The sequence below is a fragment of the Ceratotherium simum genome, chromosome 30 (assembly GCF_057802395.1).
Source record: "Ceratotherium simum simum isolate JZ-2026a chromosome 30, ASM5780239v1, whole genome shotgun sequence".
Taxonomy (NCBI): Eukaryota; Metazoa; Chordata; class Mammalia; order Perissodactyla; family Rhinocerotidae; genus Ceratotherium; species Ceratotherium simum.
In genome coordinates, this window is record NC_141929.1 from 33,559,160 (window position 1) to 33,583,302 (window position 24,143).

A 24,143-nucleotide genomic window follows, 5' to 3' on the forward strand; every position below is an offset into this window, starting at 1 on the left:
TTGATTTAAACATATATATATATATTTATAAAATTTTTACTGGTGCCATGTGAAATCTCCAGTTCTGTTTGATTTTGCTAATTGCCAGAGTGCCTCCTCTCTACTAGAGGATCAATAATAATAATGACGAAGGGCCTGAAAACACATAAGCATTTTCTGTTTCCAGCTTCTATTTTACGAATAAAACATTGATGCTCTTTTTAAGTTGGCCATCACTCATCTGGTAGGTTTTGCAGACAATAACAGTTCATTAGTAATATCTGGTAGGGAAGATGTATGATGCTGTAAATATTTAAAATCAAATTTGAAAAAGAAGACAGAGATGAATGCATGGGATGGGGGTGGGGGAGTGAGCACGGTGCTCCGGGCCACGGTTTTCACAGCAGCTTTCCACTTGGGCCCTGCCATTGTTTTCCCTTCTAAGTCCCATGAAAGGGAACTTAGCGATGGGGCTCGCTCAGCGGGGTCCAAAATGGCAAACGTCGAATTCAATGGATGTCTTAGCTTGTGGTCCTTCTAAAAGTAGCCCCCAAGACAGGGATTTAGGTACAAGTAATTTGTTCAGAGGATGATCCCAGGAAGCACTGTCACAGAGTGAGGACACGTGACAGGGAAAGAAAAAAGGCCAGTCAGGGGTATGTTAATGGGTGAATGTTGCTGTGGGTAAATAGGCTCAATCCCACTGGGAACACTCCGAGAAACCTCTTTGAGGGGATCCTCAGGATCAGGAAACTGAGATGCATCCTCCACCTGCTCTTTCTCCTCACTGAGAGAGTGTTATTCCTAAGAAGGCCCTTAGGGATCTGTAGGTGTCTGGTGTGTTGGAAACCGTCTGCATGTCAGTTTCCAGGTAGGTCCCCGGGAATACACAGGACCCTGAGAGCTCAGCTGCAATGGGTGGGAGAGGAGCCCAGAGTTTGTTGAGGTGGATGAGACAGCAAATAAAGAGAGTCCAGCTAGGGAAACCGAGGCCTAGAAAGAACAACTCGAGTGAACACAAGCCACAGTGGCACCAGGCGGCGGAACTCAGCCAGGGGAGAAATGGTCATCAGAAAAGGCTACCTGTCATTGTTGGGAGGCAGCCTGGAAAAGGCCTTGGCAGTGCCCCTTTTTCTATCTACTTCCTCTCAGGCACATCTGGAGGGATCTGACCCTTGCTGGGCTGGACTGGGGAATGTCCTCCCTTCAAGCCCTCCCTCTCTGTCCTTTGACCCTCGCCCTCTCTGTCCTTTGTTCTTCGCAGACCCCAGTCCCAGCTCTTCAGTCCCTAGACCTGTCCTTCCCATTCTTCCTTTCTAAAGCTCCCCTGAATGTATTTTATTTCATTGAATCCCTGTGTTCCACCAAAAAAACTATTCAATACTCTGATGTTAATAACTAAGATTGAACAAAATGTATGTTGTTCAATGACGGATTCCTTGAATTAAAATGTTTTAGCTAAAGTATTTCTAAGCTCTCCTCCAGCTCTGATTCATAAAATCAAGGAATGTCAGTTCAGGGAGGACCTCAGGCCCATCTAATTCCATGTCCTCTGTTCACAGACAGAGTTTCCAACTAAGGCTCAGAGATGAGATGGGACTTCCTTGAGGTCATGACCGTGTGACATTGTGACAGGCTAGTAAAAGGAGGATATCATACATTCTTCAAAGATCTCAGAGCTGGGACAGAACCTAGGGGAGATCTACTGTGATCCAGAGAACACAGGAAGTGGAGGAAGCAGGAACAAATTCTTGGCCTTGATGGGACAGGGCCTGAGTGCACGTTTTTAGCATATCTACCCTTGCTAGAGGGCCTGGAAAAAGTTTTATATTGGATCCTAAACACATTCCTGGTGGCCTTGGTTCTATCCTTACCCTATTCTTGAATCTGCTTTAAAATGTAGAGCTCAAGGCGTTGTCTGGTCTCTGTTTAAATGTCTTTCATGATGAGATGTGTATGAATGCCAGAGGCAATTCATTCTATTTTATGATGGCTCTGACTGTCAAATATCTTCTTATGTGCAACCCAAACCTTCTTCCTGTACCATCTACCCACTGGCTTTGTGCTTAGAGCTAAGGTCCGAAGGCAACTCCCAAGACAACCTAACAAATATCTAAGTAGTACAGGTTCTCATGCTCCTTGTACAAGCTCATTTTTATCTCCCTCACTTTCCTCTTCATGCTTTGAAGATTGTCACTTGACTTCTTACAATATAGGACTCACAGCTGATTACAGGACTCTGAATTAGAGGTCTCACCAGCATAGAGTGGGCACTTCCTCATCTTGTTCTGTACTGGATACTTGAGTGAGACCCTAGGAAAGTTATTTGACTTCTGCATGTGACTTGTGTTAATTCAGCCCAAAATCATAATGTTGTATTTGTTTTTAGCAATAGCATAGTATCATATTTTACCTTAAACTCAGTGGGAAACTTGAGGCTTTTTCTATTTGTTTTGCTGTGAATTCCTAACCACTCCCTATCCCATTCCGTACTTGGGTAACTGCTACCTGGACTTTGAGATCAAGAGTTTCATTTTTGGCAGGCCTAACCACCTGTCTTACATGCTGACTGGATTATTGTATAACAATTTTTACTATACGTAGATGTCGTAATGATGGTTGAGGAATAAGATTTGTTATGACATCACATAATCAATCTGTGAAATAGACAGGCTTAGTAGAAGAGATATAGCTAAATAGCATTCTCCAGAACACATTGTGGTTATTGTAATAGAGGATTCTGCATAGGCAGGTGATGGGGGTGGAGTGGATGGGAACCAGTATTCTTGCTGTCTTGATGGACATCAGGGTAGCCTTGTGCTTGGTCAAAAGACCTCAATGGAGAGCTTCATACTGGATGAGTGACCATGGAGCAGAGGTCCAAAAAATATGACTTGGGGAATTCTAGACTCAGAGATGCTCCATGGAGAGAGGGTTCAGGGAGAGAACCTGAAATGCTGCATATTAACTTTCCCTCTTGGAGGTTGTAAGCATATTCAAGGTATTGAGAAATGTCACAATGAAGAAACACAAATAACTTTGTTTAGTCATAGTTTCCCAAGCCTCATTTGACCACCAAAAGCTCTTCGTTTACAAATAACTCCAACTGCATTTGGTAAAGACTGCTTTCTACAGACCACATCTCTCTCTGCCTCAATTTTCTCATATGAAATTACCAGCATTTGAGTTTGCTCTTTACAAGAAGCTCTACTTAGAGGTCATATTTGAACTCACAAATATTTACTAACCTGGCCTGTTTCAAGTTATAGGTTGTAAGAAGTGAGACAAACCCAGTGAAACACCAAATAAAGGATTCTTTTCTTGAAATTCCAGCACCTGATTAAGATTCCTATGTAAAAACAAAGAATTTTCCCAAGGATTTCATCATTGGTTTAAGAAAAAAGGGAAAGTGGACATTGTTTTTTTTTTCTTCAAAGTAGGGATTTTGCTGTTATTATTGACTCTGGATTACAACCTGTAAGTATTTACTGAGCCTGGTCTATGTACTCAGGATGATTCTAGGACTTGTAATGGATATAGAAGGAAAATGATAAACCAATCATTATTCCCAAGGCACTTACAGTCTAACCAAACAGTACCAATGAAGGACGGGGTAAATGTCCCAAATAGTTTTGTCCAGAATATGGCACTTGTAGGAATGACCCAAAAGAAGAAATCAGTGGATTGGAGTAAATGGGGGAGATTTCATGGAGTTAGTGGGACTTAAAAATGGCTGAGAAGACTGGGAAGAATTTTCAAAAGATAAGAGGATAAACGGAATTTGGGTCAATAAAAAGAATCAACTCTTGACAAGAAGCCTCTGGGAAAATTCTTTTTCTTCAGGCCTGGGCTACGCCAGGAAGTGTCACTGTGCAATGAGAGTGTTTTTGTTCATCAGACATTCATTGAAAGTAGTTGAAGCCTATAAGCTTTAAATATTAAACTGGCTGATGCAACTGGATTATATGTCAGGAGTTTGAATTTAGATACCAACGTATAAATTTAATATCTGCTGTTTGAAAAGTAGGAAGGAAAATGGCTTTTATTTCTCTATATTTTGTGTAAGGACTAGTGAGTAGGGACATCCCAGTCCCAGAATATATAACCATTATTCACGATAGTGAGGACAACATCCAGCTAACTTGATAGCTTGATAGCCCTCTCTCTGGGACAGTAGGACAACAGGGCAGGGACTCACTCCTTATTGACAAGATTTCATGGTAGATGTGCTTTTACTCCCCCTGGCGAGACAGGGAAGGAGGCCCCAGTCTCCCTCAGACCCTGTGGGCTATTGGATACTCCCTGCCCCAGTTTCTTTATATTCAATAGCAGCAGCTTCTTGCTTAGAGTGTTGGAAGACTATAATCTGAACTTTCTTCTGAACAAAGGCCCTCTTCTTCCTCCACTAGAGGCATTGGGAAGGCAGCAGATGGTTTTAAAGTTTGCTTGCCTTTTATCCATATTTCTGTTTCTTTTTGCCCAGATAAAATCTCTCTCATTTAAAAAGGAAAGACTCTGCTTCTCAGTTTCACCCCTGAAACTAGAAAATTAAAGTTAGTGTTAGTTAGAGAAAGAAAAGGATTATCTCCAAGTCCCCGTCTAGCTATGTTTCCTCCATCCTTTCTTCTCCACTCCTTGGACCAAAATTTGACAAGAGAAAATGGGCAAACCAAAACTGGTGGTGGATCTCATCAAGGACTGGTCCATGGCCCAGTGAATTGCTGTTGCATGGGGAGTTCTCCAGAATCCTAGGAACCAACTGCTAGCTTGTAGGCACCATCCACCCAGAAAGGACCATCCACCCTTGAGATCATTTCCAGCAGAGGCAGAACAGTGTGATGAGGACCAGAAATAAGATCTATCAAGCTATCAACACAATGCCTGGAATACAGTTGGAGTTCATTAAATGACTCATCTTCTTCTTGTTATCGTTATTGCTAGAATCCTGGGATTGTGCAGACCCACCTGGGAACAGTGCTGACTCCAGAATGGCAAGCTCTATCAATTTCGTAATATAAAATAAAAATATCAGAAGGATGTAATTTGAGAACAAACTAGGGTCCTTTAATATTACGCAGCAGTTAAGAAAGGATGAGGTAAGTGTGTGTGCACTAATGAGGAATGAATTTAAAAAAACGAATTGTAGAACTACATGAATAATGTGATTACATTTTTGCTTTTAAAAACCAAAGCCCCTTATACTACACAGCTACCATTTAATGAGTTATTACGTTTACCTTGCACTGCACTAAGTGCTTTTAAAACCCTTATCTCCTTTCATGCTCACAATTCTAGGAGAGTGGTATTGTTATCAATGCCATTTTACAAATGCATAAATTAAGGCTTAGAGACATGAAATAACTTTCCCAGACTCACACATCCAAGTGGTCAGATTCCAGAGTCTGTTCTAGAAGTCATTATGAAATTTAAGTGTTCCCAGCTAGAAAAACACAGGGAGGGATATACACTGGACTGCTGTCAGTGGTTACATCTAGAGAGTGAAATTCTGGAGGAGGGAGGAGGGGCAAGGCAAGTTTGGGACATTTACTTTTTATTATAAATTCATGTATTGCTTGATATATTTTCAGCAAATATATATCGCTTTATAGTTAAAAAGATATTCCTTTGCACAAAAGGACAAATATTGTATGATTATATGAGGTACCTATTCTAGGTAAATTCAGAGACACAGAAAGCAGAATAGAGGTTTCCAGGGGCTGGGCAGAGGGGGAAATGGGGAGTTATTGCTTAATGGGTACAGAGTTTCTGTTTGGAGTGATGAAAAATTTTGGAAACAGATAACAGTGATGGTTGTGCAGCATTGCCAATATAATGAATGCCACTGAATTGTACATTTAAAAGTCGTCAAAGTGGTAAATTTTATGTTATGTGTATTTTACCTCAATTAAAGAAAAGAAGAAGAAAAAAATCCTTTGAATTGAAGACATTTGGTTTTTGGAGAACTCACTCTATTGCCTTTATTTTTCTCATTTTGTCTGTGCTGTGTTGTGTCTCACAGAGGCATGCTGGCCCTCAATGGCTCACAGGGTCAGTGAGATGTAACTGCAGCCTTACCTGTTTGGACAGGTTTTTGCATCACTGTCTGTGAGTAGTGGGAAATGCCTCCAAGCACCAGCTCTTTTGCTTCCCTGAAGATGTATAACTGATCAGCTCGGTGTTGGGCAAAGAGAACCCCTTGCCTCGTTAGGGTACCTGGGAGTGCTCTGTAAGATCTAAGAGACAGATGGCACAGTAATGGGAAGCATCTTACATTCTGCATCTGCAAAAGACGGGATTGCGTTGGCCTCCAGAAGTTTTATTTACATCAACCAGGCTTCCAAATAGAGGATTAGAGAACTAGGCAGTTACTCATCTATCCATCCATCCATCCATCCACTCATCCATCCGTACATCCATTGTATGTCCATTACCTTGACAAAATTTTGAGGAGAACCAAGTATAAGCTGGACCCTTGGCCAAATACTGAGTATTAAGTCACATTTCTCGTAAGACACTGTCAGTCAGCGTAGTGTCTCATCAAAGAAATTAGCATACGCATTGAGGTCCGTGACTTCTCCTCCCATCATTTGTACTCACTTGTACGACTTTGAGTAAGTTTCTTCTCTTCTCTAAGACTGTAAAATGATTTAGAAGTTGCACTCCAGCTTTCAAATTTGCTGATTCTGTTCATATAGTTAGTATCAGGCTGTCCACAAACATTTTCTGATATGTTTGCAAGTCTGTGATCATGAGCAAGACACACATAAATTGAAGGGCTGTGTCTTTGTGCTTGCATCAGTAGAAACTGATAAGAGTTGTTATTGCTGTCCCAGTCAGCATTTGAATGCTTAATGTTGGTAACGACGATAATAACAGGGAAAACATAAGCACTTGCACGTATAGAAGGAATATGCGATTATGATTTATAGAATTGAGCTAAAGAATAGTTGTTCATCTGTGAAAAGATGTTATAAACACCAAATGGAAAAGTATGTTCAGCTTCCCTATAGATGGCATGAAAGAGTGCTCAATAATGGGTAAATATGCCTTTTTGTGGCATGTGTGTGTCTTTAACAAATATTGACCTGTCCTTTACCGTTATATTTCAAAACGTGAGTAAATCAAAATAAGATGTGTTTTATGGGACTCTCTTGGTTTATTATCTGTCATTTAATTTTTAATACCTAAGTGACACCTGATATATTACCTAATCAAAAGAAGAGAATTATACATTGCACATAATCAGTTATTTTTGCCATATCACTGAAATTAGACTAACAGATGAGGAAAATAAATAAGATGAACTTTAAAAATGAAAATGCTTAGCCTTTGGAATTTTAGTTGACAGGTTTTGAAAATTAAATTATAAGTCAAGTCCTGATGGGTTTGATATCTTCTTTGCAGCTTTGCCGATGATGTATTGCAGCTTTAATGGAATATCATTTATCATCTGATAATAACAAATGTAGTATTTCTGAGCTTGTCATCTCTTCTGTGATGACAAATAGTCCAACTTGTAGCGGTGATAATGGAATTTTATAATGATCTGTCCTAAACTGACTCAACTGTAGCCTGAGCTATTTTTCTTAAATCTCTTAATGCCTATTACATGTAGATTACAAGAGTCACCCCGTCCCATCGAAACACGGAAGCCCATCAGTGAACCCAGATTTTAGGTAAACAGCCCCAAAGTATCAAATAATATTTACTTGTTTATCAAAATTATCCCTCTTAGGCTAATAAGAGAGCTTGTCAGGGGCTGTTGGAAACGGCAAACTATAAAACTTAGAAGATAAAAAAGGTGATGAAAACTCTGTTTACTTCTTAAACAGTAGGCAGCATATTCAGTGTGCAGTTCTACTCGTCCAATCCATCATTTCATCGAGATTTATTTAATGAAGGCCTAGTGAACGCGAGTTAGAGAGCTCAGTCGCCCCTCCACTTTATCTTGAAGCAGGATTTATTTTATGTCTTAACTCCTGGCTTGTCTGATATCATCGCCTTGTTGCTCCTGCACATTCTATAGTCCAAATCACTTGCCCTCTTGACTCTTTTCTGAAAATTCCAATCAGCCTGAGGCATCACAGAAAGCCTAGGTTTGGAGGATACAGGCGTCTTGAAATACTCTTTTGATACGTGGCTATAACTATAGCAGCCCTGGTGCTCTGAAGGCTGCCTCACAGAAAGTGACGTTATCAATATAATCAGGGGGACACATCTAAGTGGATACTGGAGGGTGCAGTATTTCACACTGCAGATCTAATTTTTACCCTCATCTGAGCAGATTTTATTTTCTGTCTGTGGTCACAGCAGGCCAGCATACGACAAAGGGACAGGCCCATGTGAAGTTCTCAGTTTTGACACTGAGGGAGCAGAATGGAATAAAGGACAGAGAACTCTGTTAATGGCATGGACTGATATGCACATTGATGCCTGACAGGCCTGAAGTGCTCACCTGGTGGGGACAGACGAAGGTAATGGGAGGTGTGCATTTCAGAGGGGTTCTGATGACAGGGCCAGTGGGGACATTTCACGGCTACTCGGTCTTCCACCATGTGTTTCAATGTCATCATGGATGTAACCTTTCTTTTTCTTCTTCAGTGGCGTTTCACTCCAGCCCCAACTAAATTGTCTGATTCCTTCCTTCACGTTCTGCACTTTCTGCAGGATTTCTTCATGGTGGGAGAGGGATTAGGGTAGAAACTGTCATCCACACAGCCGCAGAGGAACGGGCCCTCGTGTGGCAGGAAAGCCTGTGTTCCCCACCTTTCTTGGGTCTCCTCTCCACTTCCTTCTGCTTTTCACTTTTCCCATGCTCTCCTTTCCTCTCTCTTTCCTTCTCTTTTGCTTTCTTTTCTCTGCCTGCCCTTTTTCTCCCTTCCATTTTCTTTACACAAAGAGTCACAAATTAAGAAGCCTGTAAGGCCAAGTAAATAAGGTAACAGGGTAAAGGGGGAATTAGTGAGTGTCTGCCTCATTGAAAGGACACCTCAAATCCAGCTATTTGTTGCCAGGTGGGAAGACCGGCCAGAGGTGGCCAGATCTAAAACCTTCTCAAGAGAAGCTGGAAATCTGGTTTTTATATTAAGACCATATTTTGAAATATTGAAAACTACATCAATGTTAAAAAAAGTTATTGTGGGGGCCTAAAAAAAAATTGAATTGAGGTCAGGGGCTACCTCTTTGTGAGCTGTGGTTTAGACACTCTGCTCAGGTGACCTTTTCTACTCCAATGACATCCTGTACCCACCACTCAGAAACCAGTGTCCCCAAGTATGTGGGGTCAGCTTCCTGGTCTCTCTTGTCTTATATCTATATTTCTGAATGTCTGCCAGATGCTTCACAGACGTTCCAAGCTCAGAGGCAGTATAAGAAGATTGCCAGTGAGAGTCTTGGTTTAAATGGAAGGCTTACTTCAGGAAGAGTGGGCAGTAAGATCAAGCAGGTTGTGGGGGAAGAATTTTAGGGAACTTGGGTGCCAAGAAGGGAATTTCAACTTATTAAGCAATTGGAAGCCATCGTAAGTTCATGAGTGGGAGAGTGACATAATGAGAGGGGAATTTTAGGAAGCTGAGTCTAGGATTGTGTGTGGGATAGAGCGGAAATGAAAGTGGGGAGGAATGAAAGGTGGGCAATGAGGACTTGGACCAGAACTTCAGCAGTAGGGATGGAGATGTGGGTGTGAAACCAGAGAAATTCTGAAGACAGAGACAATGGGATTTGAAATATCCAACATGGAGAATTAAAAATCTGGAGGAACTAATGATAAATCTGGTGGAAATGCAGCAGCTGGGCAATGGAGCCGTCTGGTAGGACAGGTGAAATGGTGTCCTCACTGGGTTGACACCTTTTCCCTTCATCTGCATTCTTCCTGGAGTGTTTGGTGTTGATCTGAGTCCATTATACTATAGGTCTTAGAAAGGTAAGAAAAGCCATTATATCCAATGTTTTGATTACGGGGATCCTCAGAGCCAGGAACTGTTGCAGGGGCAGGGACACAGAGATGAGTAAGATAAAATCCCTCACCATGAGAAGCTCAGAGCCCACAAGGAAGATGATGGTGTAGCTTCCAGTGGAGAGAGAACTGGACCGAAATAAGAAGACATTCTATGACCTTGGGAGAAGTTATACAACCTTACTTTATCTCACTTTCCTTATCTGTAAAATGGGCATAAGCTCTTCCCTCCCTAACTCTTTGGGTTGCTGTGCTGCAGTGACCAGCTGTCTCAGTTTGTACAGGACTAAAGGGTTCCCTGGGATGTAAGACTTTCAGTGCTAAACCTGGGAGTATCCTGTGCAAACTGAGACCTTGGTCACCCTATGTGAGGCATAAATGTTATGATACATGTGGAAGTTGTTTAGAAAATATGACGACCCACAAAAATGTGAGGCAGTGCACCTTGCTAGGAATGCCTTCTAGGTGTGCTGGATCAGGATGGGAAAATTCAAATCTGGAAACAGATGATTAAAATCCAGTCACAAAGGGTGGCTTTTCCAATGATATCTCTCATCGATTTATGTAATTTTATCTTTTTCTCCAAATGTTCAGATAATAGAGTGTTTGGTATTTGCTTAGTACTCCTGAGTTTTGACTGGAAGGTATTTATGAAGAATTAGGTCAATTATAAAATCTTGCAACTTTTCCCAAAAATATACGGAGTAAATAAAGACAATGTCCTAAATAAAAGACGAAGATTTTTCCTGTTGCCTGGAAAACAATCAATTTTCCAGATAAACCAGAGTAAGATAAAAACTTTCAGTATGAGTGGGTTTTTAATTTATTTTTATAATGACTTTAAAGTCCTATTGCTATTGCCTTTATATTCAAGAAATCACAAATTTGTCAGCAAAATTTCCAGAAGCAGTGAAAGAAAAAAGAAAAGAGTAAACTTAGAAATCTTGGACAGTGAGGGCATAGTTATATTTAAAATTTGCGGTCTTAAGAATTAAAGAATGAACAATCTTTTGATGATGAAACGAAGACGTTATCGTCAAGAGGGAGGTTGGAGCTAACAGCACTGCCTGTTATGTCCGACAGTGATGGCAGAGTCTAGAAGCTTAACATGGCATCCTCGGACAACATGAAATATTTGGAGAGCTTTCTAATTAAGCCCACAGCTAAGATCACTCTCAATGTTTCATCAGAGAGGTGATAGCGCTTCAGTTATTAGTTGGAAAGAAAAGGAGGATGTTTTAAGGTCCATCACCATTGAGATCTCTCCAAAAAGTCTTGTGGTGAATCCTGGCTTCTCCACAACTTTTATGGCAGATTCTACCTGTTCAATGGGGCTTTCATGCTGGGATATAAATCAGAATCCTAGAAGCATCCAGCCCAACCTCTATTTGACAGGCCTTCTAAACCTATTCAATCAATAATGATGTATGGAGAATGTGTATTAGATTAAGTGCAGTGAGAAATGCCACAAAGAATATAGCCTGGATCTTGTCCCAGGAGCTTGCATCTAAGTAGGAAAATAGATCTGGACCTGTGAGAAATTAAATAATCCAAGGTTAGGTTCCAGATAATCTGTATAAGCAAAAAAGTGCTGTAGTAGTTCAGAGGGGGGGACACGGAAGGCTTGCAAGATGGATAGGATCTGAAAAGGGGAGTTCTAGGCTCTCTCCTTGCCAGAGAGAAGCCGTGTGCTTGCCCTTTCCCCTCCTAGAGCAAGGGAGGGACAGCTCAGATCGCACTCTCTGTCTCATGTGTAGCCCTAGCCGTGAGTCAAGACTTTAATTCAGATTGTCCTATCAGTGTGTTTTTCATCATGGGCTGGGAATGACATCCTTTACTTGGTAACTTATGAACCAACATCATGAGTTTGGCATCCCTGTAACCTTGTCCTATAATTTACTTAACATTTCTTTTAAAATGATCAGTTGAGACACATCTTTTACTTTATCTCTTCATGTAGTCCAGGGGACCCACTTGGAACCCCAGAGTTAATATAAAGAATAGTTTAAACTGAAGACATTTGAGATTCAACAGATGCAGAGAGAAGCCTTCCTGAAGCTTCCCTTATCTGACTTAAATCAGCAACTTCTGGGAAATAAAGCTGCCGTAAATTCCCTCTTCAGAGTGATCTACTCCCAGACAGGAGAATACAAATAAAACCTACCTCAAATCCCTTCTCTGGGGGAGTTTTATCGCCTGAAGGAGACAGACCACTCATACCTATATAGACATACATTCTCTGAAGCTTTCTTTTTTTTTTATTGAGATATAATTGACATATAACATTATATTAATTTCAGGTGTACAGTATAATGATTTGCTATTTATATATATTACAAAATGATCATCATAATAAGTCTAGTTAACATCCAGCACCATACATAGATACAAAATATTTTTTTGTTGTGATGAGAACTTTTAAGATTTACTCTTGCAGCAACTTTCAAATATACAATATAGTATTATTAACGATAGTCACCATGCCGTACAGTACATCCTGTGACTTATTTATTTTATAGATGGAAGTTTGGACTTTTTAATCCTCTTCACCCATTTCACCCAACTCCCACCTCCACCCCCACCCCCACTCCTGTCTCTGACAACCACCAATCTGTTCTCTGTATATATGAGCTAGTTTTGTTTGTTTGTTTATTTTTGTTTTTTTTTAGATTCTACAGATAAGTGAGATCATATGGAATTTGTCTTTCTCTGTCTGACTTATTTCACTTAGCATAATGCCCTCAAGGTCCATTGATGTTGTTGCAAATGGCAAGATTTCTTTTTTTTTATGGCTGAATAATATTTCATTGTCTATATATACCACATTCTCTTTATCCATTCACCCACTGATAGACATTAGGTTGCTTCCATACTTTGACTATTGTAAATAATGCTGTAGTGAACATGGAGTGCATATATCTTTTTGAGTTAGTGTTTTTGTTTTCTTTGAATAAATTCCTGGAAATGGAATTGCTGGGTCATATGGTAGTTCTATTTTTAAGCCCACAGAAACTTTCTTATCTCTTGTTTGTTCTCCTAAAAACCCATTTTCTTCCTAAAGAGACCTATTTGTTCTTCCCATAGGAGCTTTTCTCCCTGCTCCCTTTCCCCTACTAAGTTAGGTATATAAGCCCAAAATTCTAACTACCTCTTCGAGTGATTCATCACTGGGCACTCCTGTGTGTAAGTGTGTTGCACATGTAAATTAACATTTTTCTCTTGTTAAAATGTCTTTTATCAGTTTAATTCACAAGCCCCCAGAAAAAGAACCCAAGAGCGTAGAGGAAACATTGTTTCTCTTTCTTGACATAGTAGTTATAGGTTTTTGCCAAATGCAAATTTAAGTATATAACAATTAAAATAAAATAAAACACACGATACTTTGGGGAACAATGTGCCTGGAAATCATCGTATGGGGAGGAAAGAATAATAAATATCCCTCCCAGGTGTAGAATGTTAGGTAGCATACTCTGATTGACCTTCACCACAGCCTAATGCTTTATCCCTATAACAGGGATAAGAAGTAATAATATGCATATATTCATTGCATACTACTCCCCCTACCCTTGGCCTTCTGAGAAGAGGTCTCTTTTAGCTTGCCCAGTGCCTGACCCCCTTCCTGTGATGTTTGGGGTTATAGGTGAGGCAAAGAGCTGCAGAAATAAGCCAGTCTGGGTTGTTTCACTAGAGACTGTGTATGAGGTGGGAAGAGAAGTGTAGGAGAGAGAGAGAGGGAGGAAGGGAAAAATAGAAGGAAGGAAGAAGGGGCAATGAGAGGGAGGAGGAGAAAGGAGAGGAGAAGGAGTTGAGTTTTGAGAGAGTTGGGATTTTGGAGGGAGAAAGATGAGATTGAGAGCAGCTGCTCTTTTGTGAGCGCTAATATGAGAGAGACTGGGAAAGAAGTTCATAAGTTTTATAAATGTATGAATGGAATTCTTTGTCATCTCTTAATGACACGTCAGTAAAGAATGAAGTTGCTTTTCAGTATATTTAGGCCATTAGACTGATACTTTTTAAAAACATGATATCCTGTTCAGACTGACCACGAGGCAACTTAACTTTATGTGGGTTACACAAATTATTATTATTCTCATTTCATAAATGGATAGAAGTGAAGTGACTTCCCAAGGTAGAAGAGCTGGACTTTGAACCCCGTTCTGACTATATACCCAGTGTTGTTTTGTATTTCAGCATGCTGCCCATGCTTCATGGCCTCTAACGATCTAAATTGATGAAGCCTGGCAAAGTCTTTTTTTCTACGGAAACTCTCCCTTAAAAAACAAAAAGACAAATGTTTTTGTTCTTGTGAATATTCCCAAATATTCTCCCTCCAAAATCTCAACCCTCTCTCACAACTCAACTTTCCTTGTCTCCTCTCTGTCTGTCTCTTTCTCTCTCCTTTCTCCCCACCTTCTCTACTAAAACTATATTCCAAACATATGTTTCTGGTGGATCAGGTACTCTAAAGAAAGCAGCAGAGCATAGAAACTAAACAAAACAGAAAAACAAAAAAGAAATAGACAAACAGGAGTTAAGAAACAGACAAAACTGGAATATTATTCAGCTGTAAAAAAGAATGAAATCTTGCCATTTGTGACAACATGGATGGACCTTGAGGGCATCATCCAAAGTGAAATAAGCCAGACAGAAAAAGGTAAATACCATATGATCTCACTTATATATAGAATCTAAAAACAAAACAAAACAAAACAAAAGAATAAACAAAAGACACACAAAAAAACTGAGCTCATGGATATAGAGAACAGATTGCTGGTTGCCTGAGGTGGGGGGATGGGGTGTGTGTGAAATGGGTGACAGAGGTCAAAAGGTACAAATTTCCAGTTACAAAATGAATAAGTCACGTAAGTTACAAAATGAATAAGATGTCATGTACAGCATGGTGACTCTAGGGAATAATATTGTATTGCATATTTGAAAGTAGCTAGGAGAGTGGATCTCAAAAGTTTTTATCATAAGAAAAAAAATTTTGTAACTACGTGTGTAAGGTATGTTAACTAGACTTATTGTGGTGATCATTTTGCAATATATACAAATATAAAATCATAATGGTGTACACTTGAAGCATAATATAATATTATGTTAATTATGTCTCAATAAAAAAAGAAAAAGAAAAGAAGAAACAGATAAAGCTGCATTCTAATCTTGACTGCATCATTTATTAGCTATGTGACTTTGGGGAAGTTACTTAAATTCTCTGAGCTCAGTTTCCTCATCTGTAAAATGGGGCTAATGATAGCACCTCGAGAGGTGTTGGGAAAATTAAATGAAGGAAATCATGTCAAGTGCTTAGTACAGTGGCTGTCACATAGTGAGTGCTCAGTAAGTACTGGCACTTAAGAACAGGTGCGCTCTCCTCCACTCCCCCACTAGCCCATTGGTCTATTATTATCGTTGTTGCTGTTGTTAACTTTGTCCCTCCCGCCCCCACCTCCACTCCCAACTGACTTGGAGTTCCTAAGGATGAATGTTGGCTTCTTCTCCATCAGACTGGTAACTTAAAGAGCAGGCAGTCCACTCTACTCAAGGAGAGCCCACTTCCTGCAGCCTCTGCACCCTCCCTCGCCACCTCCACCACCACCTCCTGCTGTGCAGAGGCCAGCCGGACCTCCCATCAGCCTGTCTTTTCAGGGAATCATTGGTTCCAGGGCTGGTCAGGGGCTAATGTCCCTTCCTGGTCAGCCCTGGCACGTCCCACCATATTACTGTGATTTAACTCCCGCCAGCAGACACCCTGGCTCCCGGCAGACTCGTGTCCATCACTGTCCAGAGCCCTGCCTTGCCCCTGATCCCAGCCCAGCCAGAGCACGCCCTTCTATGCCCTTTGGTCTCTGAGTGTCTCCTTTGCTGTTAGCAGAAAATAGATGTTCAGAGTAGAGGTTCTCCCTTCCGTCCCCAGACCATGCAGTGAACTTCTTTCCCCTGAGTGCCAACGCTGCCCTAGGATGCCGAGAGGGGCTCAGAGATGGGCCTCTGACCTCTCTAACCTGTTCCCACCATTACATAGCCCTAAAATCCTCAGAGATGGGCAAGCAGGTCCCTACCCTGGTCTTGCTTTGGGACACCACGTTGGAAATTTTCGAAGTACCCTACCTGGGCCTGAGATTAGTCTGGCAGAGTGCCCCAGCTGGGTTGGGATTCGTAGGGCCCAGGCCAGGTTCCTCCCCTTCAGGGCCCTCTCTGACCTTCTACTTGCTGAGCTCCACATGTGGGGTCAATCGATGGGATTACTTCTGGGAAAGCAGCCTGGAAGCTGATGGCTCCTGCTCCTGGCACGGTATTTGTTTTCATAGGATTCTATGAGATCCTGCAGCCAGAATGGCAATGACACCCTGATTTTGAATGACTCTCACATCTGGCATAAGACAGTGTAGCTCTGTGCTACTAATAGTCCACAGCAGACCCGTGGGCTTAGCCACACATGTAAGCCATGCACAAATTATCTACCATCCATGTTTCCACTGTGGTGCCCCCCAGTCCACACGCCCCATAGGTGGCAGCTCCCAACCCTGACACCAGGTTGGTCACCCCATCCCCTCTACAGGCTCACTATCAAGTGTCAGGGGTGGCCACACTTATCTCCTTCAAAGACTCCCTAGACCATTGCTTGGCATTACCGTAGGGTCCTTCCATGTCCTTTCTTGTCTCAGAAGGATATGGTACAGTTGTGACCCCCCAGGTCATCCTTAAACCATGCCAGACCAGGGATGGGACGTGCTTTGTGCTAAAGGGACCTCTCATTCTTCTTGCTCTGACCATAGACTCTTTACCTACCCTCTCTCTGGTGGTGATATGGAAGGCAGAGGGGCAGCCAACATTAGAAGCAGTCACATTATAGAAAGGCAGCAGTTGCAATCTATAGAGCTCAAGAGAAGACATGGTTGGAAGATGTGTTGTTCTTTTTCTTTTTTTTTTTTTTTTGGTGAGAAGGATCAGCCCTGAGCTAACATCTGTTGCCAATCTTCCTCACCAAAAAGAGGAAGATGCTAACAGCCGTGCCCATCTTCCTCTATTTTGTATATGGGACGTGGCCATAGCATGGCTTAATGAGTGGTGCATAGGTCCATGCCTGGATCTGAACCCGTGAACCCCGGGCTGCCGAAGCAGAGCGCATGAACTTAACCACTACGCCACCAGGCTGGCCCCAACCCATAACATTTTGAACAGTAAATTTAACATGATCAAAACACTAATTATCATACACATTATTCTGTATACTTTGGGTAAGACTTGCATTTGTGGTCGTAACTAGCAAAGCTCAGTAACAACCTTTGAGAGAGTTATTGGAAGCCATTGAGGGGCACATGGGGGACACATGGCTGAAGCAGCCCCATGAGTAATGTTGTAACCAGCATTAAATAGATGGTGCTAGAGGACAGCAGATGGGTGAAGATCTACATTGTTTCAACACAAACAGGTTGGGGAGAGCCAGTGATGAAATGCAGTGCTGTTACCTTTTTCTTGTAGCAGAAATTCAAAATTAACTAAGAATGGTGCATTTGACAATAGAAAACATGGAGAGCTGGTTCCTGGATGTGGGCAGGAGGAGTTGGTGCCTACACACTAGATAGAATCTTCACGTGTATTGATTTGATAGTGAACAAATACTTAAATATCTCTTTTCCACCCCTTATTCTGCATCTTCGTAGATAAGTCACTATATCTCACATGGGCCCATGAATTTTGTAATGCATTTAAAAAATCAAGTTGATTGTATAGACAAGGACCCTGCAAAAAATATTTGCCCAGTGCTGCACACACCTTAGGGGTGGCCTTGCCTTGGAGTAAATGAAGGCAACTCAGGTTAATTGCTTGGGAAAAATCATTTTTAGGAATGGACATTCCTAATCTCATTAAACTCTTCCACCATTCTCCGTGGAGTTAACATTACCTCCACACATGCACACAAAGCGTGTAACACTCCCTCCTCTGTACACACTCATCCTGCACTGTGTGAGCAGGACATCAATGCTCGCTTGCTCTGTGAAGAAAGAAACAATGATGCTCCGTCGTATACTCGGCCTAAAAGCACAAAGAGGATATGCAATACAAATTCATTAAATGTATGAATAAATGTTGAACGCTGGCTAAGCGCTTTCTTTAATTGATAAATTAGTTGATTAGCTAGTTAATTAAACACATCTGTTTCCAAGGGTCCAGTGACATAGTTCCCATAGAATTTGAAATCGTTCATTATTGCTGCAAGCTTCTGCAAAGAACTCAAGTTCTTGTTCCTGTCTTGGTCTTGAGGTCTCTGCAAAGAAAACATTAGGATTCTGAAGCTGCCTTTCTCAGTTACAACCCAACTGACCAAAATTTAATACCCAGAGATTCTGTTGTTTGGCCTTGCATTGACTAGCCTGACAGAGAGGGAATTTAGGCATAAGTTGCAGGAATGCTGGACCCTCAATACCTCTTCCTATTCCTAAATGATGCTTGAATTTTCCACCGTTAGTGCTTCATTTCATTGACTTGCCTCAAGCAGGCCCCTGGCGCTCCAGCATGAGCGCTTGTCTTAGGGATGGTGAGTACATTGAACCAGAACAATTTGTACACTTTTGTTTGAATTTCCTAAGAGTAAACTATGTCATAGGGAATGAGTGAGAGAATGGAGGTGTTGGGGCCTCAGATAGGGAATTAAAGCGGGGGCTGAGGCCTTGGAACAAAACATGCACCATTTAAACAACTTTATTCTAAATCTTTCTGTTTTTGTATGTATGATGTATCATTTAGGTATTATGTTATAATATATTATAACTTACATTTATAACATACCTATTAGATTATACATTTTTAACTATTACTAAAACTGACATTAATAAGGTTATTAAGTATTATAACTTAGGGGGCCCCTAAACATTGGTCCTTCAAATATCACCTTCATTATTCTGCTATGTCTGTAAACCCCTGTGCTATTAGGAGTTGTACGAGTGTTTTAATTTTTGTTCCTGAATGCTAATTCCTATCTTTAAAATACCAAAGTTGATTATGAAAAGTAACAATAAAAAAGGTACACATATACGTAATTGAAAACAAGTTGTGTAATAACTACATTTAAAGTGATTTTCAATCAAATTCCTATTTATGAGTCAGCATTGACCTAAGCAGTAATATCTACAAATTCATGGGTTTGATACACATCTCCCCCAGATAATGTCTTTGGTGTATGTTTGATAATGCATTATAATAAATGCCATTTAGCTTTAAAAGTTTATTTATATGACATCTTAAATCATCTTGAGGAGCACTCTGGGTATGTGTTCCATACTTTGTGAACACTGTTTCAATCGTCCCTTTGGATGATTCTGCTATTTAAAGAGCTAATATCTGGGAAGTTGTGCCCTATCTTCAAATCTGTGCACATAGGAGAATGTGATCATGACAGTGGGGGAAGGAAGGACTGAGCTTAAGAAACTTCGGCTGTATTTCTAGCTCTGCCACAAAACTTTCGTGTCACCTGGGCCAAGTTCCTTCCCCTCCCTGGGCCTCAGTTTCTCATCTATCCAATGAAGAGGGGATGGGGTCCTCCAAGCCTTTCCATCTGTGATCCTCTGGATCACCTGATTCCCCTGCAGTTAAGTCAAGTGTGTTTAAGTAAGCAAGCCCCCTCCTGCTTGCCTCATCCGGCCTCTTATCTTAATAAGTAATGAGTGTGCCAAAGGCTGACAATGACACATTTTGAAAATAGTTTTAATGCATAGCTGGCAGAGGACCTGTTGGGCGTTGACAAATTACACAAACAGAGATGATGAGGAGTGCATCAAATATTAATGGCCCAGGGCCCAGACGGTAATGGAGAACTTACCTGTATCTTACATAAGCCTACTCATGTTCAGCTGAAGGGAGCATTTCTTTTCAGCCTCTCCAGGCAAGTGCAGGGCTGGCTTGCAGCAAAATGGGGAAGAAGCTAAAGGTGATTTTTGCAGACCCTTGGCTTTGGTTTAATGTATTCCTGGAGGATATTTGAGAGTCAAGTTCTTTTAAGTGGACCCTGTTATTCCCTATGTAAATGGTATAAATAGGATTTCTGTTCCTGGATGCTGATTCCTATTTTAAAATACAAAATTGACTACAAAAAGTATTGAAAACCAAATAAGGTATAAGCATATGCACTTGAAAAGATGTACTGAGAATGTATCCCTAAATATTTTAATATAAAAGCAAGAAGGCTTCTTATAGGGGATTTTTCAACATAAGCCTGATTGATTGTGTCATCTTAAACATTGGTACAATAAAATTTAAACCACTTTTCCAGTAACTATTTAAGCAGTCTTTGTCACTCCAAGTGCCTTTGAACTCAGTTCAAAATCAAAGGAATGGTGTCCAAAATGTTCACTGTTGAGAGGCTGAAAGTCTCTGTGATGGATTTTTCATCAGTACCTCTTGTTCTTCCTTATCAGTGAGATCTTGATAGGTCTTTACTGTGAGCAAATAACCATATTCTAGCCCAGGCAGGATTACCAGATTTTCAAATAAAAATACAGGATGCCCAGTTAACTTTAAATTTCATATGAACAAAAAATAGGTTTTTAGTATAAGTATGTTCTATGTGGTATTTGAGACATATTAAAAATTATTTGTTTTATTTAACTGGGCATCCTATATTTTTTCAGGCAACTCTAAGCTCAAGGGTGGCAAACTTTTTCTGTAAAGGGCCAGATAGTAAATATTTTAGGCTTTGTGGGTTGTAGATAACTACTTAGTTCTGCCACAGCCACAGAAAATACGTAAATGAATGAGCACGGCTGTGTTTCAATAAAATTTTATTTATGGACTCTAAAATTTGAATTTCATAAAATTTTAACGTGTCATCAAATATTATTCTTCTTTTGATTCTTTCTCAATCATTTAAATATGTAAAAACCGTTGTGACCTTGCAGGCTGTACAAAAATGCTCTGCAGGCCAGATTTAGCCTATGGGCCTAACTCGCCACTCCCTGTAAAACCTTTAAAGATACAGCCACTGTCTTAGTTCAGGCTGCTATAACAAAGTACCATAGACTGGGTGGCTTATCAATAATAGATATTTACATCTCACAGTTCTGGGGGCCGGAAGTCTGAGATCAGGGTGCCAACTTGGTTGGGTTCTGGTGGGAGCTCTCCTCCTGGTTTGCAGATGGCCGTCTTTGTCCTGTGTCCTCAAACGATGGAAAGAGGGCTAACTAGCTCTCTGGCCTCTTCTTATAAGGAGACTAATCCTATTCATGAGGGCTCCACTCCCATGACCTAATTACCTCCCAAAGGCCTCACCTCCAAATACTATCACATTGAGATTAGAGTCTCAATGTATGAGTATTGGGGGGATACAGACATTCAGTCCACGGCAGCCACCATCTAAGCTTTTGGAGTCACCACTGACTTCATGGTAAATATTCTCCATCAACTTAGAGCTGTTCTGTGCACTACAGTAGCCATTAGCCACTTGTAGCTATTGCACATTTGAAATGTGGTCAGAATTGAGAATTGTTGTTAAGTTTATAATACACATGAGATTCAAAGAATAATGAAAAAAAAAAGAGTTTAAATGAAGAAATAGAAAATCTGAACAGACCAATTACTAGCAAGGAGATTGAATCAGTAATCAAAAATCTCCCAATAAAGGAAAATCCAGGACCAGGTGGCTTTCCTGATGAATTCTACCAAACACTTAAAGAAGAACTAATACTAATCCTTCTCAAGCTCTTCCAAAAAATGGCAGAGGAGGGAATACTTCCAAATTCATTTTATAAGGCCAGCACTACCCTGATACCAAAACCAGACAAGGGCCCTACAAGAATAGAAAATTACAGGCCAATATCCTTGATGAACATAGATGCAAAAATGGTCATCAAAATCTCAGCAAACTAAATTCAACAATACATTAAAAGGATCATACACTATGATCAAGTGGGATTTATTCCAGGGATGCAAGGATGGCTCAACATCCACGAATCAATAAATCTGATCTACCACCTCAACAAAATGAAGGATAAAAATCATATGATCACCTCAATGGATTCAAAAAAAGCATTTGACAAAATTCAAAATCCATTCATGATAAAAACTCAACAAATTGGGTGTAGAGGGAATGTTCCTCAATATAATAAAGGCCACATAAGACAAGCCCACAGCTAACTTCATATTCAATGTTGAAAAGCTGGAAGGTTTTCCTCTAAGGTCAGCAGCAAGACAAGGATGCCCACTCTTGCTACTTTTATTCAATGTAGAACTGGCAGTTCTAGCCAAAGTGATTAGACAAGAAAATGAAATAAACGGCATGTATATTGGAAAGGAAGAAGTAAAAGTGTCTCTGTTTGCAGATGATGTGGTATTATATATAGAAAACCCTAAAGACTTCACCAAAAAACTGTTAGAACTAGTCAATGATTTCAGTAAATTTGTAGGATACAAAATCAATATACAAAAATCTGTTGTGTTTCTATACACTAGCCATAAACTAACAGAAAGAGAAATTAAGAAAACAATCTCATTTGTAATTGCATAAAATACTGCGGCTGGCCCCATTGTGTAGTGGTTAAGTTTGGTGCATTCTCCTTCCATGGCCCGGGTTCCAGGTGTGGACCTACACCACTCATCAGCCATGCTGTGGCAGCGACCCATATATAAAATAGAGGAAGATTGGCACAGATGTTAGCTCAGGGCTAATCATCCTCAAGAAAAAAAATGAGGAAGATTGGCAACAAATGTTAGCTCAGGGCTAATCTTCCTCAAGGAAAAAAAAAATAAAAGAATAAAATACTTAGAAATAAATTTAACCAAGGAGGAGAAAGATCTATACACTTAAAATTAAAAGACACTGATGAAAGAAATTGAAGAAGACACAAATAAGTGGAAAGATATTCCATTCTCATGGATTGGAAGAACTAATGTTGTTAAAAACATCCATACTACCCAAAGTGATTCACAGATTCGATGCAATTCCTATAAAAATTCCAATGGCATTTTTCACAAAAATAGAAAAAAATAATCTTAAAATTTGTATGGAACCACAAAAAACACCAAAAACCCAAAGCAATACTGAGAAAGAAAAATAAAGCTGGAGACGTTACACTTCCTAATTTCAAACTATATAACAAAGCTATAGTAATAGAAATAATATGGTATTGGCATAAAACCAGACACATAGATTAATGGAACAGAATACAGTGACCATAGATATATGGTCAATTAGTTATGACAAAGAAGGCAAGAATATACAATGGGGAAAGGACAGTTTCTTCAATAAATGGTGTTGGGAAAACCAGATGCCCATGTGCAAAAAAATGAGATTGTTCTCCTATCTTACACCATACACAAAAATAAACTGAAAATGAAGTAAAGACTTAAATTTAAGATCTGAAACTGTAAAATTCCCATAAGAAAACATAAGGGATAAGTTCCTTGACATGTGTTTAGCAATGATTTTTTTAGATTTAACACTAAAAGCAAAGGCAACAAAAATAAAAAGAAACAAGTGGGACTGCATCAAACTAAAAAGCTTCTGCACAGCAAAGGAAACTATCAACAAAATGAAAAAGCAACCTACAGAATGGGAGAATATATTTGCAAGTCATATATCTAATAAAAGGATAACATACAAAATATATGAAGAACTCACACAACTCAATAGTAAAAAAACAAACAGTCTGATTAAAAAATGGGCAGAGGAACTGAATAGACATTTTTCTAAAGAAGATATATAAATGGCCAACAAATACATGAAAAGGTACTCAACATCATTAATCATCAGGGAAATGCAAATCAAAACCACAGCGAGATATCACTTCACATCTGTCAGAATGGCTGTCATCAAAAAGATAAGATATAGAAAGTGTTGAGGAGGATGTGGAGAAAAGCGAACCCTTGTGCACTGTTGGTGGGAATGTAAATTGGCACAGCCACTATGGAAAACAGTATATAGATTCCTCAAAAAATTAAAAATAGAATTACCAGGGGCTGGCCCGGTGGCGTAATGGTTGGGTTTGCGAGCTCTGCTTTGGCAGCCTGGGGTTTGCGGGTTCAGATCTCAGGCGCAGACCTACACCACTCATCAAACCATGCTGTGGTAGCATCCCACATACAAAATGGAGGGATTGGTACAGATTTTAGCTCAGGGGCAATCTTCCTCACCAAAAACAAAAAAAATAGGACTACCATATGATCCAGCAATCTCACTTCTGGGTATATATCCAAAGAAAATGAACACAGGATA